Here is a 17628-nt window from a genome sequence, read left to right as displayed (position 1 = left end):
TATAATTAAATGCTTAGAAAATTCTATGCTTGGCTCATTTTAAAATCAAGTGCTTCTTTGTAGCAATTTCCTTTCTTTAATTACAATTTCCTGTCTAGTTTGACATTTACAATGCAATCTTGGGGGACATGTTTGTGATTTATTATTCCTGCTCCTATCAGGATATCACTGTGCAGAAATGAGTTTATAAAATAAGAGCTCAAATTATTATGGCCTTTGACCAATAAAGCAGGCTCATAATTTCAGGCCTGAGAGAAGATTACCATTTTTGACAATCCAAGGCAGAAATACTGGAGAGGGGGAGGGCACAGTTTAGGAATTTGCTCCATGTTCAAAAACATTGCATCATCTCCTCAGGGAAGGCCAGCTTGGGAGGCAGAAGAACATATTAATAACCCCTCAAAAATATACAAGGTTTCACAGCTTTGAAGAACTTTCACTGTCATTGATTCATCTCATTCCTAGCAATAGATAGGCAGGTTTCATTATCCCTATCTAATAGATGGGGACATTGATGCCCAGAGAAGTTAAGTGACTTGCTTAAGGTCACACAGCCTATAAGAGGGGTCTTAGAAAACAACACCCAGGTCTGACCTAGTGAGTTCTTTTCCCACATTATAGTAGCTGTCCCAAAGACAGAGAGGTGACCTGAGACATGGGAGATGCCCTCAGGGCACCTTCTACCTCCCATGGCAGGAGCTCTGAACTAACCTCAGAGGATTATGTGCCTATGACCCACAGGTATGCGGTCAACATCAGTTACTGTGGCCCCAGTTCATGAAAGAGGTACCATCATTTCCTTCCCTCTTTTTCTTCCAGCTCAGGGTTTTACCCAGAAATTTGGGAGTTTCGTTCACTGATTGGCCTGTATCATACCCTTTTATCCCTGGGCCACAAAGTAGGACCCATGGACATACAATTGCTCAGCTACATGCGTGGCTAGATGTCTACATGTTTGGGGTCGTGGTGTGGTCCCCTGTGCACAACGTGGTGTGTACGTGTGCTGAACACAGTAGGTACTGGATACTTTGCCCCAAAGTATGCGTTGTTACCCCAGCCCATCGGATGGAATCTAAAGAGCAGAAGGCCAAAGCAAATGCACAAAGTGATGTGTACTCAAATCATGAAAGATTCACTTTCAGTCCCTCCGGGAAGGCCTTGAAGAGAATGGGAAGGACAGAGGAAAGCCTGGTCCCCTGGGGGCTGTCTGTGGACCCTTCATCATCCTATTCCTGGAACTCTCTGTGGTAAAGGCTCCCATTAGCCTGGTCCCCAGAGGGGGCTGGGCATTGACTTCTGGTCAGGTTAAGTACACCAATTGGCCCCTCTCTGAAGCTGAAGAGTCTCTGGGGAATGAGCATCTCCTATGCCACTCTCTTCCAGAATGCGAGTCAGCTCCGTGCCCTGGTCAGGGAGAAGGTGACACGATCTTGAGGATGGTGAACACAGGAGGTAGAGCAGGCTGGGTGTTGGGGATGAGTCTAGGTGTGGACACAATGAGTCAGAGGCATTATGAGACATCCAGACCTTTATATGTGCAGGTCTGGAGCCTGGGGAGAAGGTCTGAGCTGGGCCTATGGTTTCTGGCCCTCTTCCATGTGCCCTCAATGTCCATGCCATGGCTTTCAGCCTCAGTGTCCTTCCTGGCTTTGACTGTGGCCATGCAGCCAGGATCAGAACAGATTGGGGCACATGGAACAGACCTCTGAGGTAGGTGAGGCAGGCAGTCTATGGCCAAGGTAGCTCCCTGCAGCTGGTTAAAGTGGGGTTCCTGGAGCTGCTGGCCTGGGTGTGCTCAAAAACAAGGCTTCTAGGCCTGAAGCAGGGGTTTCTGGGGCGCTCCTTCCTGCCTCTCTGTGGATCCCCTTCAGGAGTGGAAGTCGGGCTTCCGCTTTGTCTCACTTGAAAGGAGCCGTTATGGGAGGTAAATCCCCGTCTCTGGCTTTTGGCCTCAGATTAAGTCTGTCCAGAGACTCATTTGTTGCCTGTGAAAATCCCTTTATTACTTCAAAAAAATTTTAAAGCAGAATGCATTAAGATTTTTGAAGAAAGAGAAAGAATCATATCCCTACACCAGGATGCTGGTTATGAAATTCAAATGGATGGGACAAAGCAATCCTCTTAGAGCACCTCCCTCACGTCAAAGTGGGAGAGGAAGGGGGGGCTTGGGCCCACCCCTCAGAGTATTGAGTCTTTGGAGAACTGGACCACTGAGCAAAGCACGACTCTCCTGGAAGCCACCACACCGGCCTTGCCTGAGCTCATCCACCTTCGCTTTCCTCCCCACCATGCATATACACATTCATGTAAACATGCACACACATGCACTCACGTACACACTGGTCCTTCCTTGTCTACAATTACTTCTTTGAATCATTATATTGTTCAGGGAGGAAGGAAATGACTATTTAATCGCTATTGTTGAAAAGAGAAAAAGGAAACTCAGATGTTGGGCGGTGGGAGTGATCCTTCCAGGGTCCTCCAGGACCAGATCTTTCAAGGTCAGGACTCTCCCCTTAGAATGTCTCAGACTTCCAAGCGCAGGTCTGAGGCTCCTTGCCAGGTTCCTGACTCCATGAGGAAGGCTCATGAGGAAGGTAATCCCAGGACCCCAGCTCCCCTCTTGCTGAGTCTATAGGGCTTCCTGCCCCAAGAGACAAAGAAGTAGGCCATGTAAATGTTACTCTTACCCCCACACCATCCTTCTGTACTGGCACCATCAGGTCCCAGGATCAAGCAGGAAGAAAGCCTGGAAGGGAGGAGATGGATTCCAGAACCTATAGAAATCCATCCTTCCATCCACCCAGCAGTTCAGCTGCACTGTGGCTAGGGCAGGAAGTAAAGTTACCACAATTTTACCCTCCAGTTGCTCAGGGGTCTGTAAGAAGACAGGAAAATCATGTCAACCCAATGTTAAGTGTAGTGACAGGAAAAGTACGGGGAGCTGGGGTAGCAGTGAGATGCCACTTATTCAGCTCCTGAGCCACAACAGATGGAAGAGCCAGCCATGGGTTCCAGGAGAGGAAGGAGTTTGGACCATGTGTGACCTTTCCAAACATTTGGTGGGAGGGAAAAGAGAGAGAGGTGGGGGTCTGGGGTCCAGGATTGCCTCTATTGAGTGTCCATAGAGTCTCCATAAAGCCTTTGCCTGGCCTCACCTGGAGCCCACAGGCTCTGATTCTACTGCACATCCATTGCAACTTCTCCACTGCACATTGACCAATTGGGGTGAGAGGACCCTTCTCAAAGCACTGCTTAAAATATAACTAGCTCTGGCACAAGCACTCCAAAGACATGTGCCACAGCTTATACTCCCTTGGGGGTGATGAAGCAAGCACAGAGCCCTCTGTGACACTCAGGATGCAAGCAATGGCACACTTTTAATGTTTTCTAACACAAATCTGATGCCTGCCCAAGCTCACCAACGTTGGTGAGAGATCCCATGTCCACTATTTGTAATGGGCTCTCTCTTCTCCTTTTTATCTTATAAGCACCTCAGGGATTACACATCCCAGAGACTCAGGGAAGCCCTCATCCTCAGACATGGCTGCCTCTGCTCCTGACCTGGGCCCATTCCCTCAGCTGGGACCTTCTCCCAAGCATTGGGTCCTGCTGTTCAGCCTACACCCACTCTTCTAGGTAGACCCAAAAACATTGTCTCCAAGGTCTTCCTGGAGTCTGAGGATGTATCCCGTGGACTAGACCTCTTGGAGGACCCACCTGAGGTTCATATGTTGGCTCAGTGCCCAAGGATCTCCTTTGGCCACCCAAGGTCTTGGCTTTCAGCAAGCCTCACCCTGTGTCCTCACTGGCCACTGGAAGAGTCTGGCTGCAGTCCCTTCATTGTCCCGCTCAAGGCCCTTCCAGCCTCTCCCTTCCCTGCAAGCTGACCCAGCTCTGTGACAATTCAGAAATTGTACATTTGGTGGGAAGATTAGGCCTTATTAAGAAATTTGTGCTAACGCACTGTGCTTAATTGGATTTGGAGAAGGACACAACATGGGCTGCTTGACATTCCAGGGTCCTCAGCAAAGTCTTGGGACCTCCTTGGCTCCTCCCCCAAAGCTGGCCAGAGCCCCAGCCCCATCGCCCCTAGCACCACAGCCTTCGGCCTCTCAGCCCAGTAACGGGGAAGTTAGCTGCCTAATCAGACTAATTAGCACTGGGGACACAAAGTCATAATCTACAAAGAATGCAAATGCCAGTTTTACAAAATGAAAACGCCATATGTGCAGTAATTAGCAAACCACGGGCACATTTTATAAATCATATTTATTAGTTTGTAAACAAATCAAGCTCTAAATGAAATGAAAGATGCCATTAACTGTGACTGCAGCAGTGGCAGTGCTGAGCAGGCCTGGAAATGGGGGCCTGGGGGTGCAGGGTAGAAGCTGACCCAGCAGCCCTGCCTAGGAACCCACCCATCCCCAGCTGACCTCGCTCCTACCCCAGGCTGGAGCTCTCCTGTGGGAGACTGGGTCTGTGCCTTGGCTAGCCAAGGCGCATGGCCACTTGTCCTCCTGCCAGAGCCCCTGGGGGGAATGACCAACTGCCCAACATCCCATGACTCTGGGCTGGTTACTAAGGCTAGGGTTTAAGCAAATGATTGTTCCCCCCATGATGGCAAGATGGCATCTGAATGCCAGCTCAGTACCAGACTTCTCTTAATTTTGGAGCTATGGGCCTCTTTGCCCACTTACATACTTCTGGGGCTTGAGGAAGAATAAAGCCAATGTCTCAAATGAAGGAACATCCTACACTGACCAAGCCTGCTTCCCTGCTTCTCAGGCCCTGCCATTCTCGGAGAAGAGCCTGGGGGAAGGAGGGCTTTCCCAGCTTGGTTCTCTCCTGTGCTGCACTAACATCAGTGGGGTCCTGCTTTGCACTCAGCCCTCTGCTGGGCACTGGAAGTGTTGAGGTGAAAGCATAAAGGTAAGTCTAAGCTCTCCAGGTGCTCCATACCCTGAGAAGGGCTCCCAGGGTGGATTGTAGTAGCGATGATTGTGTTCTGCTTAGCACATTATTTCATCTCCCATCTTTGGAGAACTGTTTTTTTTCTTTTTCTTTTATTCTTTCTTTCTTTTTTCTTTTTGTTTTGACAGAAAGAACACCTCTTTCTGTCCCATGTGGCCATAATGAGGTTCTCAGTCCAGGTATCTGGTACCACGTTCTCCACAAGGTAAGCATGTAATACAACGGGAGCAGTCATTGCATTGTACATCCTAGACCCCATGACATAGCTGGGCCCATCACTCTCTTTATCCAGATTTTCTCAATTGAGGTGGAGGGGTTGTCAACTTCAGAATGAAGTTGGTTCACACTTTGATTGCCAAATTTGGCCTATACAAGGAGCAATGACTATAAATCTTATAGAAAGAAACCCAAAAGTTCATCGGCAGTTTCAAAAATAAGATTAACATCTCCATGAACCAGAAATGGAATAGAAATCTAAAATGGTAAATGGAACCAAAGCCATAATTTTGCTGGGTTCTGGGTCTGGCATCAAGCAATGCAGTTGACAGTTCAACCCTTGTAGGTTAAGGGGATGCAAATGGTCCTTTAGGGGTAGGAAGCAGCGTTGTGGTCAGGAATGAAGGCCAGATGACTGGCTGACTCTGTGATTATGTTTGGGACACACCATTACACCCATGCAAACTACTATTATAAGAGTTGGTTTGGGATAAGAATGGGTAAACATGGATAGGGAGAGAGAGGGAGAAAAGGAGGAGGAAGAGAAAGGGAAAGACAAAAAGAAATCCCCACTTAAAGTGAATCTATGAATCAATATTCCAAGATATATGAAGAGATTTATTACCAGAAAAAAAATCCATAATCTGAACAGAAATTCACTCTAGATAAAATTCACTAGACAGAAGTATCTGTAAGTACATTTAGAAGTTCAAGGAGATAAACTCTTAATAAAAGAAAACTATATATATATAATAAAAACAAGTACAAATTACAAGTGGATATGAAAATGAACCAATTAGAAATCTAGGAAATGAAAGATAGAGTCACTGATATTAAAAGTTCCAATAGACAAAATAAATGCGATACTGGGCATAGGTAAAGAGAGAACCAGAGGATTGAATTGGAAGTTAGAACTGGAGAAATTCACCGAAAATGCATCAGAAAGTGATAGAGTTAAAAAAAAAAAAAAAAAATATATATATATATATATATATAATATATAACAATGGAGAAACATGGAAGTTAGATTGAAGAGCTCCAACGTGTGTCTAATAAAAGCAACATATGAAGAAAATGAAAGCAATAGTAGAAAAGCAATATTTAAGTGTAATTGTCAAGAATTTTCCAAAATTGAAGAAAGCTAAGAGTTTTCAGATTTAAAAATCTGCTCATTGTACTGAATTGGAAAAATAAAAATAGATCCACATCCAGATACATCATAGTGCAACTTCAGAACATCAAGGGTCAAGAGATCATTTAAAAGCTACTAGAAAGTAGAAACAGATCATGACAAAAATCCAGCTAGACCAAAGCAGGATTCTCTTCAGCAATAGTGGATGCCAGAGGAAAATGAAATAATATCTTCAAGGTGCTGAGGAAAAATGACAATCGATCTAAAAATTTATGCCCTGCTAACCTTATCTGAAAGTGCAGGCAAAATAAAACTTTTAGAGGGGGAGGGGCAGAGAGGGAGAGAGACTCTTAAGCAGACTCCACCCCCAGTGCAGAGCCTGACATCAGGCTCCATCTCACAACCCTGAGATCATGACCTGAGTCAAAATCAAGAGTTATACATGTAACCGACTGAGCTACCCAGGCGCCTTGACAAAATAAAACTTCTTATAGACATGCAAAGACTATAGCCTCTTACTGAAATAAATATGTCCCCTAGTAAGAAGAAAAGTGGACACAAAGTAAAAGCAAATGGGGTGTAGAAACCATGGATGACCACAAGAAATAATAAGCGTGTGTTGGAAAATTCAATTCAGTGTTGACTACAAAAATTAATAATGATACCCATAGTATGAATATTTAAAATAGGTGAAACTCAACTTCTAAATGAAGATTACTGAACGGATAGGGATGCTCAATACAGCATCACATGAAAAAGAAAGAAGGAAAGAAGGAAAAGCAAAGCAAAGAAAAAAGAAAGGTCTCCAGGATGAGAAAGAATGTATTTATTGCTAGGACAGTAAGCAGGAAGTGATGTTGTAGTGTCCCATGGTGGTGGTCGTAGGGTTTTAACACCCAAGCAGGGACAGGAGATTTAGCCTCTTGCCCATGAAAAGCACAGAGCTGGAACTAAGTCCCTTGTAAATGGCTGGAAGCACTGAAACGCTGCCATCTATATGAAAATGGAAGTAGAAAAAAAACTGAACTCACAAGCTGAGGAAGCAGCAAGCAAGCATATTATATGCCTGGGGTGGTGGATGAGAGGGGGAAAGAGCCCATGAGAAGGTAAAGACTTGGGAATAAAACGGAAGCAGGTATGAAGTCCCCAGTGCATACTGCCTGTGGGGTGTAAGATCCATGAGCTAAGAGAATAAATGGGTCTGGGGGGCCAGAAACAGGAACCATGAAACTGCTTAGGAGGAATATTTTGACAACTATGACACAAGAGATTCCAAGAGAAACAAAACCCCTTCTAAAGATAAGCTCAGAAGAGTTACCAACTACATGGGGAAATGAGGCACCATGAGGGAGAAACAGGACAAATAAGATCATCTGAAGATTCCTGATAGGTCTCAGAGAAAAAAGCAGAAAGAATGGTGAGGCCATACGAGAAAAGAAAATGGCTAAGAATTTTCCATGGCTGAAGAAAGAGATGAGTCCCCAAACTGACCCCTTATGTCCTGAGAAGGACAAATAACACATATCTACCCCTAGATACAATATCAGGAAACTTTAAAATGCTAAATGAAAGAGAAAAGCAACTAGAGGACAAGAGACAGCAGAATCTCTGGAAAAGAACAACAGTTGGGCTCACAGCTGATTTCTCAGCAGCCAGATTGGTTTCAGAAGACAATGGAAGGACATCTTTAAAGTACTAAAAGAAAAATAACCAGCAATGTATAATTCACCCTGAATCAAGACAAAATAAAACACGTCAGGAAAAGTCAGAGAGTTTATACTCACAATCTTCTCTGAACTAACAAATAAAGATTGTACCTTAGAAGGAAATCAAGACCAAAAAGTAGTAATGATGAGCAAATATAGTAGAAAACATGGTTGGCTAATCTAAACAAGCATCACCTACAAAAAATAAAGATTAGCCTCTGAGAGGAGTTAAAAACAGCATAGAAATGGGGTGCCTGGGTGGCTCAGGCTGTTAAGCGTCTGCCTTTGGCTCAGATCATGATCCTAGCATCCTGGGATTGCCCGTGTCCAGCTCCCTGCTCAGTGGGGAGCCTGCTTCTCCCTGTCCCTCTGTCCCTACCCCCCCACTTGTGCTCTCTCGTGCTCTCTCTCTGTCAAATAAAAATCTTAAAAAAAAAAAAAAAAAGAACAGAGTAGAACTAAAGTACTTTATAACAATAACACGGAGATGGGAGCAGGTACTGGAGTTAAAACATTTAAAGATCTTTGTATTGTAGGAGGCAATTAAAGATATTAATTATATTTAGACTTAAAAAAAAAGTGTAACATCCAAACGACTATAGAGGAAAAAAAAAAAGGTAATAAAAAGAACTCAGTAAATTCAGTTGAAAGCAGAAAAGGAAAAGAAACAAAGAAAAAAATACATGGTGAAATTTTTGCAAGATGGTATAAAAAACACCAAGTTTATCAGTAATCACAATTCATTTCAATGGATTAAGCTTACTTATTGCCAGATAGTCTGAGATTTTTAAATTCCAGTTATAAGTTGTTTATAAGAGATATAACAACTAAAACATAACAGTGCAGAAAACTTGATAGTAAAAGGATAGGAGAACATATAAATACTAACTAAGGAGATATAGTAATAGTATAATGTTATAAGATTATAATAATTATTATAATATTACACATATAATTCTATATTATATATGTAATATAATTATATATTATAATGTAACAGAAGTGAAAGAGATTTTAAGGCAAAAATTTTTTTTGAGTTTTTTTTTTAAGATTTTATTTATTTATTTGAGAAAGAGAGAGTGCAGGACAGCACAAGCAGGAGGAGGGGCTGAGGGCGAGGGAGAAGCAGGCTCCCTGCTGAGCAGGAAGCCTAACATGAGGCTCCATCCCAGGATTCTGGGATCACAACCTGAGCTGAAGGCAGATGCTTAAGTGACTGAACCACCCAGGCACCCAGAGATTGTAAAAAGGTGAATACTGATTAGAGAAACAATTCAATAGGAATCTACAGTGATACTGAACCTGATTGTTTTTAATGACGTTAACTATTAAAATGACAGAATTTTGAGGGAAAAATGAACAATATATTAAACAAAATTATATAGTAAAATGTGGGAGAAACTGATAAACCTACAATCATCATGGGAAATTTTAACACTGCTCCTTCAGAAACTGATGGAACAAATGATTAATAAGAACATATACAGCCGAATACTTGTGATCAAACTACACAATTAACTCCTCCTTAATGTATGTATGTAAAACCCCATATCCAATAAAGAGTATACTTTAAGTACACATGGAACATTAACAAGATTGACCATATAATAAGCCACAAAGGACGTCTTAACAGATATTAGAAATCTGATATAATTAATGACACATGTTCTATGACTCCAGTTCAATAAAATTAGAAAACAATAAAAAAAGTTAGGTCCAAAAATATCTCACTTTTTTGTTGTTGTAGTGAATTATACTATATGTATAAAAAAGTATACATATTTTACACAGAATGTAAAGAAATACAATGAAGTAAACATCTATGTACCATCACTCAAATTTATAAACAGTGTATTTCCAGAATCTCAGAAATCTGTGCACTCCTCTCCATCTGCATTCTCTTTCTGCTCCACAGCGGCAACTGCCATCCTGACTTTTAGGAAGATAATTTTCTTATTTTTTCTTACTGTTTTGTTACTTATATGTACATCCCTAAACAATATTGGTTCTTTGCCTGTTCTTTTTCTATTAAAAAGATCTATATTTTGCATGGTATCTGCATGTCTCCCTTGTATCTAATCATATGCTGGGCAAAAGGAATATAGAGGTGGATTATGCATGGATCCTGTCATCTAAAGGACTGCGTTTGGTTGTGTGATGGGTCCTTGTGACACAGGATGAAGTAACTATGGGAGCGCGAAGAAGGGGTATCATCACAATCAGACTAAAGAAAAGAGATTTTTAAAAATATTTTATTTATTCATGAGAGACACACACAGAGAGAGGCAGAGACACAGGCAGAGGGAGATGCAGGCTCCATGCAGGGAGCCCGATATGGGACTCGATCCCGGGACCCCAGGATCATGCCCTGAGCCAAGGCAGATGCTCAACTGCTGAGCCACCCAGGGGTCCCGGGAAAAGAGACTTCTTAAAGAAGTTGATATTTGAGATGAGTCTTGAAATTAGTGGTCTTATTTTCCAATATGACAAGGGAGGTGAGACCTGCTGACAGTTTAAACAGAGTGTGAAGCAATTCAGCTATTGTCTTAGTTAAGATTCAAACTAGGCAAACACACAAGATTTATATTTACATAACTGAAAACCAGGTGAGTGAGTTCAGGCATGGCTGGATCCAGGCACTTAATAGATTTTCAGACTACTTCTCTCCACAGCTTTCAGATAGGCTTTCCCTACATAGGGAATCAGACGGTCCTCAAGAGCCCGGGACTCACTTCCTTTCAGCACAGTAATATCATTAGGAGGTGGTCTCTTTCATAAGTGCCAGCCAATACTCCCAGAGAAGACTCTTAATAGGACCTGTTTGGGTGATGTTCCCATTCTTGAATTAACCACCGAGCCTAAAAGGATGGGGTATTATTATCTTAGATCACCAACTTAGGTCACCAACCAGCTTCATTCCAACCACATAGACCTGTTTCCTCACAAGAGAGGATTCCATTCTCAGAATGAGAAGAAATCCTAAGGGAGCAAAAACAATCGGCATCACTCAAAGCATGAGAGACTGCTGTCCATTTGAGAACCTGCTAGCTGTCCTGTAGGAGTGGAGGGTCTGATGAAGGGGGACGTGGCCAGAAAGAGGTTGGGAGGTGAGGGTGGGGCACAACATGTGGACTACGGAGTTGTATCTTATCCTGAATGTAATGGGAGCTTCACAGTGGTTGAAGCAGAGGGCAAGGAGTTCGAATGTCCATTTTAGAAGGATCCCTCTGGGGCCTGTGAGAGGGAGGATTGTGACTATAATTCTGGTGAGGGGCATAAGGAAGCTGTGTGGGGCAGGGAGCAGGGAACAGTCAGTCGGAAGCTGATCAACAAGTGGAGACTATACATTGGGGTATAAGGAAGAAAGAGTCAAAGTGCAGCCACATTTCTCATCTGGGTATCGGGTATCTGGGTTGGGGTGCTCATGGGAGTCTGAGAGACATGGGCTCCTTATGTTATGACAGTTTGCTCTGCACCTCTACTCCGCGTCCTCTAGTCCAGTCCTCTAACCGGGTGCTGGGTACACTCTAGGCTCTGCTGCTGCCTTTCTTTTTTCCTTTTTTTTTTCTTTTTTTAAGATTTTATTTATTACTTTAGAGAGAGAGAGAGAATGCACAAACGGGGGTGGGGGGTGGGGGGTGGGGTGGGGGGTGGGGAGGGGAAGGGGAGGGAGCAGCAGACTCCCTGCTCAGCACAGAGCCCAACCGACCATACCGGGCTCAATCCCAGGACCCTGGGATCATGACCTTAGCAGAAGGCAGATGCTTAACCAACTGAGCCACCCAGGTGCCCCTAGGCTTCTGACAAATTTTTGTGGAGAGACCAATCAAGAGTTGCTTTGAATTGTAGGTTTAAGTGAGGCCTGCACTTCAAGGCATAAGTTTCCTTGGGACCCATTGACGAGTCCTTGACAGTCCCACTGAGGAGGGCTGAGGCGAGCCAGTACATGTCTGTCTGTCTGTCTGTCTATCTGTGTGAGATGACCTTCCCACCTACTACACTCACCCCCCAACTTCCCCATCCCTGAGGGCCAGGTGCCCAGGGCCAGGCATTCTGCTGGTAGGGATAAGAGTGGGCTACTCCAGCTCTAATATCCAGCCTGGTGTGGGGGTGTCTCTTCTCACCCCAGTCAAACCTGCCAGAGGAAATCCCAGGGAAGGGAGTGATCGAACCCGTGTCCTAACTAACCCTAGCCAGGGAGAGTGCTTCCAGGAGGCACCAGGCTCCAGAGAGTTGTGCTCTACCCATGCCCCTGTCAGGTGCTCTGCAATATCTCTTCCCTGTTCACTCTCACAACATTCTACAAGGCAGATAGTAGCAGCACCCCCAATTTACCGTTGGGCTGTAAACTGAAGCCCAGCAAGGCAAATCAAGTTGCCTGAGCCCTCTCTTTGGTAAGTGGTGGATCAAAGCACAGGTCTGATCAGAATCTCAGGCCTGGCAACACTTTCCAGAACTGTGGTCAGGATGCAGGCACCCTGCAGTGGTAGGTAGGGCCACAGGGCTCTTGGAAGAAGATGCTGAGCTTGGATTTTCCTGGGCTCCAGAGGGAGCAGGCCCAGCTTTAAGGAGCACACTGGCCTGGCCCCCTGGGGCCTGGGGTCCTTGGGGCCCTCACAGCCTGGCTGGCGGTGGCAAGCAGAAGGCCAGGAGTGGTGGGGGTGGAGGTTGGGGGACGGCTGGAGGAGTGGGTGGCTAGGGGTGGGTTAATGCTGCTACCTTATGAAGGACATTTTTCAATTGAGCCAGTAACTAGAGGCCCTGGGAGCGTGTTCTATCTCAGCAACTCTACAATCGGAGGATATGAACTGGCTGTGAGAAAGCCATCAGGGGCTGGCTATTCCCGAACTCTTAGAAGGCACAGAGCTAGATTTAATAAAAGGGGAAAATGAAACATTTTCATTAGCACCAAATTTTCCATTTAATTTGGACTTTTGCAAAATAAGTGGCCTAATTACTGCCATGATTTGAGCTTCTCAATAGGTTTTTCCTCTAAGAAGTTGCAGACACCACACGGACGCTGTTCTCCAGAGCCTGCCCTATGTCAAAGTCCCCCACAGCCTCCCCTAGAAGCAGGAGGGCTTCTGAGGCCTGAGGGGGGTTCCAGGGCAAGCCACAGAGGGGAGCACTGGCCGGCTGGTTCACTGGGACCCACACAGCCCTCTTCTCCCCCACCCCCTGCAGCATCCAGTGGGGAAGCTGCCATTCTGGGGCCTGGGGACCCTCGACACCAGCCTAGACTGTGTCTGAGCCATGGCCCGAGCCTTACCTGAGTCCCAGCTCTGTGTCCGGGAGTTTGCTGAGCAGCAGTGAGTTGACTGTATCTTCTACCCCATGGTCTGGCTTTTGCCTTTGGTGCTGTGCACCCTGGCCCTCTGGTCTTCACCTATAAAAATGACTGCAGCCCAGCAGGATCGCCCCACCCCCCCCACCCCCCCGGGCCACTCACACTGACCCGGCCAGTCCTTGGGAGGTCAAGGAGGAAGCAGTCTCTGCCCTGGTCCAGACCCTCGGGGGCCCTTGCTATCGCCACCCTGTATGGAGGCTGGGTGCCTGGGGCTGGAGCCACTTCCTTCACCTCTTTTCACCCCTCCCCCCCACTCCCCCTCAACAGGCCTTCAGCTTTTTCCTATTCCCTCTGCGCTTGAGAAGAATCAGGGATTAAAGAAACAGAGCAAGAAATTGCCAAGAACTAGCCTAGCAGAAGATCAGATAGAGTGATGGAGAGAAGGGACCCTTCCTCCCAAAACAGCTTGGAACATCCGGCCTGGTGGGGGCCCAAGAGAGATGGGGTAATCCGGTGGGCAGGGGCAGGGTCACCTCCCCACCATCCCCGACTGAGACTCCAGGTCCCCTCCTCTCCCAGAGAGCCAGTTGGAGTCAGGGCTTCATCACTGGGCCTCCGCTCTTTCTGGAGACCTTCCCTTCCTGCCCAGAAGAGCAAACCCCACTCCGGCCCCTCTCCAAGCCAAAGCCAGCTGCTCCAACACCTCCTAGGACTCCTGCTCCTAATTTCCAGAGTCCAGGCCCCATTTTAGCCTCAGCACCCCAGTTCTGGTCCTCCTTTCCATGGGAGAGCCAGGCGACCCCAAGCCCCTTATGGAAGAGCAGCTAGAGGCACACAGGGCCTCACCAAAAATCACATTATAACCAGGAAGTTGGTAAAACAAGGTAAGATGCTTCCTAGGGAGCCACGGCTTCCCTCAGACCAACAGCCCTGGCCAACACTTGAGGAGGGTCTTCCTCTATTGGCAGTTTCTTAAAACGGTCCTTGAGTGGAGCCCAGAGAGTCACAGAGGGAAGTCTTTGCTGTCTACTGGAACATTCTCTGTGGCCCCTGTTCTCATGGAGCTCGAGGGCCAGTGGGAAAGAGGCAGGTGATCATCTCCCCGTTTACAGACAAAGAGACTAAGCCCTAACATCGGGTAAGGTGTCCTGTTGGTCCTTCAGCTGGGGAGTGGTAGAGCTGGGATCCAAGCTGATGCCCTTAGCTTGGACACTTCAAAAAAATAAAGTTTCACCCCCCCCCCAAAAAAAAAAAAACTGAGGCCCTTAAAGGATGAGCCTATGTTTGTTTGCTATCACTACAATTTTACATTTACATACAGCAAAGGGTGTAACTCAATGATTTTTTTACACATGCTTATACCCGTGTAACCAACACCCAGCCCAAAGCCTAGATTTCCAGTGTTCCAGAAGGCTCCTTTGTGCCTCCTCCCAGTCAGTACCCTCCCGCAAAGGTAATCTCTATTCTGCAAATCTTGGCACTTGTTTGCAGGAGAATGGGGCTCTCCCAGGTGCCTATGACTAAGCTGTTACTGGAAAGATGGCATGACCCAGCACCATGCTGGTACATAGGAGGAAACCCTGGCAATTTGGGGAGTGAAGAGAGTTTAATAATGTGGGAACTACAGGTGTTAACAGGACTGTTAATTTGGACCTGCTGCCTCTCAGCCGGTGTCAGAGCTCAGAGACTCTGAGCCAAAGTCTTTGGTGGGAGCTGTGGGAGGGCCTCCCCTGTGGCAGAACCAGACCTGGCCCACAACCCCTTCTGGGGGTACACCAGCCTCAGGACACAGTGAGGGTGGGGCAGGTAGGTGGGAAGCTAAAACTCTCTAGGGGTCCGGCCTATACTTTCCTTGAGGTTGGACCACAGAGACGGCCAGTGGGGATTCAGTGTCTACCATCCACAGCAGTGAAGGCTGCCAGGAAGCAGGGAAGCAGGGTCTGGCCCCAAGAGGCCTTCGGGGTCTCAGAGCCCCCCAGGCCCCACCCCCACCCCACCCAGCCATCATCCATTGGCTGGGAAGGGACCACACCTGCTGATCCTCCTTAACCCCAGGCTGCCTCTTTGTCTCTGAGGCAGGCCAGCCTATTCAGTGTTAAAGTCGCTGGAGTGTCCAAGGAGACATAAAGAAAGTTTAGAGACTTTTAATTTGCCAGCTCGGCCTCTCCCACTGGCCAGCGGGTTGAGCATTTATGGAGAAGGGCAGCCGCAATAAAGGCTTATTGTTCTTCCTCTGAGCCACTGCTTGGTGACTCCTTTCTTAAGTGAGACAAAGGGAACCCAAGGCCCACAGGCTTCCCCAGGCCTGGGGAGTTGGGTCCACAATTAGCAGACAGCCACCCCAGAACCAGGCCTTGTGGGGAGGGTCCAACTCCACCTCCATCTGGGCTGCACCCATGGGAATGCTCAAGTGGGGTGTGGGGGCACAGTCCATGGGGGACTCTGGAGGACCCCAGAGCACCAGGAGGCAGGACGCCGGCAGGGAGGGGCCCAGAAGTCGTGCTGTAGGGTTGCTATGCAGCCAGAAGAAAAGCAGGTGCGAGGGAAGCAGGGGATGAGCCTCATTTTCAGAGTCCTCTGTGAAAAGTAGGGGCGTATCCCAGGAAAGGTTTCCAAAAGCCAGAGAGGCCACCTCAGGAGGGAGTGAATTCCCAACCACAGGAGGTGTGTGAGCAGAGGCCAGAAGCCCACCTGCCAGGAGGGGGCCCAGAACAAAGGCTGAATTCTGGCTGAGGAGGTCACCTCCAGTGCCCTAATGCCAGGCTCAGGATCTCCAAGCTGGCTCTTTGGTCAGACAGGAACGGGGGGAGCAGAGGGATGTGGTGACCCTTTTTCAAAGACACTGCACTTGAGGCATCCACCAGGTGCTGTACCCCTGGGAGCAGGTGTCCCATGCCCCTGGAGAATAGAGATCCAAAGGAGGCACCATGTCCCAGAGCAGCTCTTGCGGGAAGTTCCTTGTATTATATCCCATGGCAGCATGGCTCAGCCCAGAAGGAGCCTGAACAGTTTATCTTTCTGCCTGCCCTCACCTACCAGAAGGCCTGATACCTGTGGGTATCCTGGTAGATAGTGATGATGGGAACGTCCTTTCTTGCTGTCCATTACCTCCTCTGGAGAGTCTCCTTACTTCTCTGCCCAGGACATCAATGGCTTTGGAGACATTGTGCAGGTAGTCAGTTGCTAAATAATGACATTTTAGGCCACAAGGCTGCGGGTAGAGGGGCAGGTACGGCCATCATGTACACTTGTGTAAGTTGTTCACTGCACAAGGGTTAAGGGGGCAAATGAGAGTTGGAATCCCGACTTTGCTCTGCTTTCCAAACCCTGGCCCTGTATGCTCACCCCTGCCTGGAGGAAGGGGAACCTTTTCCTAATTTTAATATGCACAGAGGCACAATAAGGGCCAGTAGAGACCCTGAAAATGCAGCCACTTGGTTCATGAGGGCTATTCTTGCCACTGTTCAGCTCTTCCCTCTTCAGGTCACTCTGACCAAGGGTCACGTTTCCAAAGCTTTGGTGACAGTCGCAGAGAGAGTTCTAGTGCATCCATGGGTCCATCCCCAGCATGTGGGGTCTTTCCTGGGATTGGCAGCGAGAACTGGTGCCTGCGACACCAGGCTTCAGCCCCAGTTCCATCCTTGGGAGCTGCTACCTCGGTCCTCCCGCCTCCCAGCGCCTCTCTTCCTCGGGTAATTGGATTGGGGAAAGGGAGTGTTATTTACTAGTCGCGTGGACCTGTTCCTCTCAGACCCATCTACCCTCCCTTTTCTCTGTCTTGCCAAAGAACAAAGATTGGGGATGAAATAAATTTGATAATAACCAATAAGGACCCCCAGAGAAAATAAAGCAGCTTTTATTAAACTTCTTCCAAGACCTTTTGTGCTGAGCCTCTGCAGGCTCTCTCGGTGGCGCCTTGGCGGGCCTGGCTCTGTCCCTGCCGGCAAGGGGAGCCCTCCGTGGGGCCCTCGTGGTCACCCCTGCAGAAGCCCTGCGATAACTCCGGCCATCATCCCGCCCAGGGCTGTCTGGAGCTGACTCCTGAAAGGCAGTCACAAGCACAGAAGAGCCTCTGGCTGGGTGTCGCCTGGCTCTGTGGTTTGGGCAGAGCGGCCTGTGGGCCAGGCCGAGGCTCCAGGTGGCTGGTGCCCCTGGGGCCGGCTCCGGAGGAGACCGAGTGGAGCCTGGGGGCCTGCTGCCATTCATCCCCGGAGTCATCTCTCCAGGTTGAGTATGGCACGATTTAATGCTCCCATTCCTCCATTCCTGCTCTGCATGACAAATTGTTTTAATAAACATAAACCGGGTAATAA

At 47.3% G+C, this 17628-nt stretch overlaps 2 long non-coding RNA genes across 2 annotated transcripts in view; both read left to right on the top strand.

Annotated features, from left to right (window-relative positions):
- LOC144294722 (uncharacterized) overlaps positions 1-17628 on the top strand; it is a 51405-nt gene that overhangs the window by 30321 nt on the left and 3456 nt on the right. The window contains exon 2 of the long non-coding RNA XR_013362110.1: positions 5103-5179. This is a non-coding gene — a long non-coding RNA (uncharacterized LOC144294722). The remainder of the gene's footprint in view (positions 1-5102; positions 5180-17628) is intronic.
- On the top strand, positions 10979-14543 carry LOC144294721 (uncharacterized). Its single transcript, XR_013362109.1, has 4 exons — positions 10979-11083; positions 13213-13337; positions 13643-13820; positions 14284-14543. It is a non-coding gene; the product is annotated as an uncharacterized LOC144294721 (long non-coding RNA).

This window comes from Canis aureus, chromosome 23 (genome assembly GCF_053574225.1).
Source record: "Canis aureus isolate CA01 chromosome 23, VMU_Caureus_v.1.0, whole genome shotgun sequence".
Lineage (NCBI taxonomy): Eukaryota > Metazoa > Chordata > Mammalia > Carnivora > Canidae > Canis > Canis aureus.
Note: the sequence above shows the minus strand (reverse complement) of the source record. Positions and strands in the feature narration are given on the sequence as shown.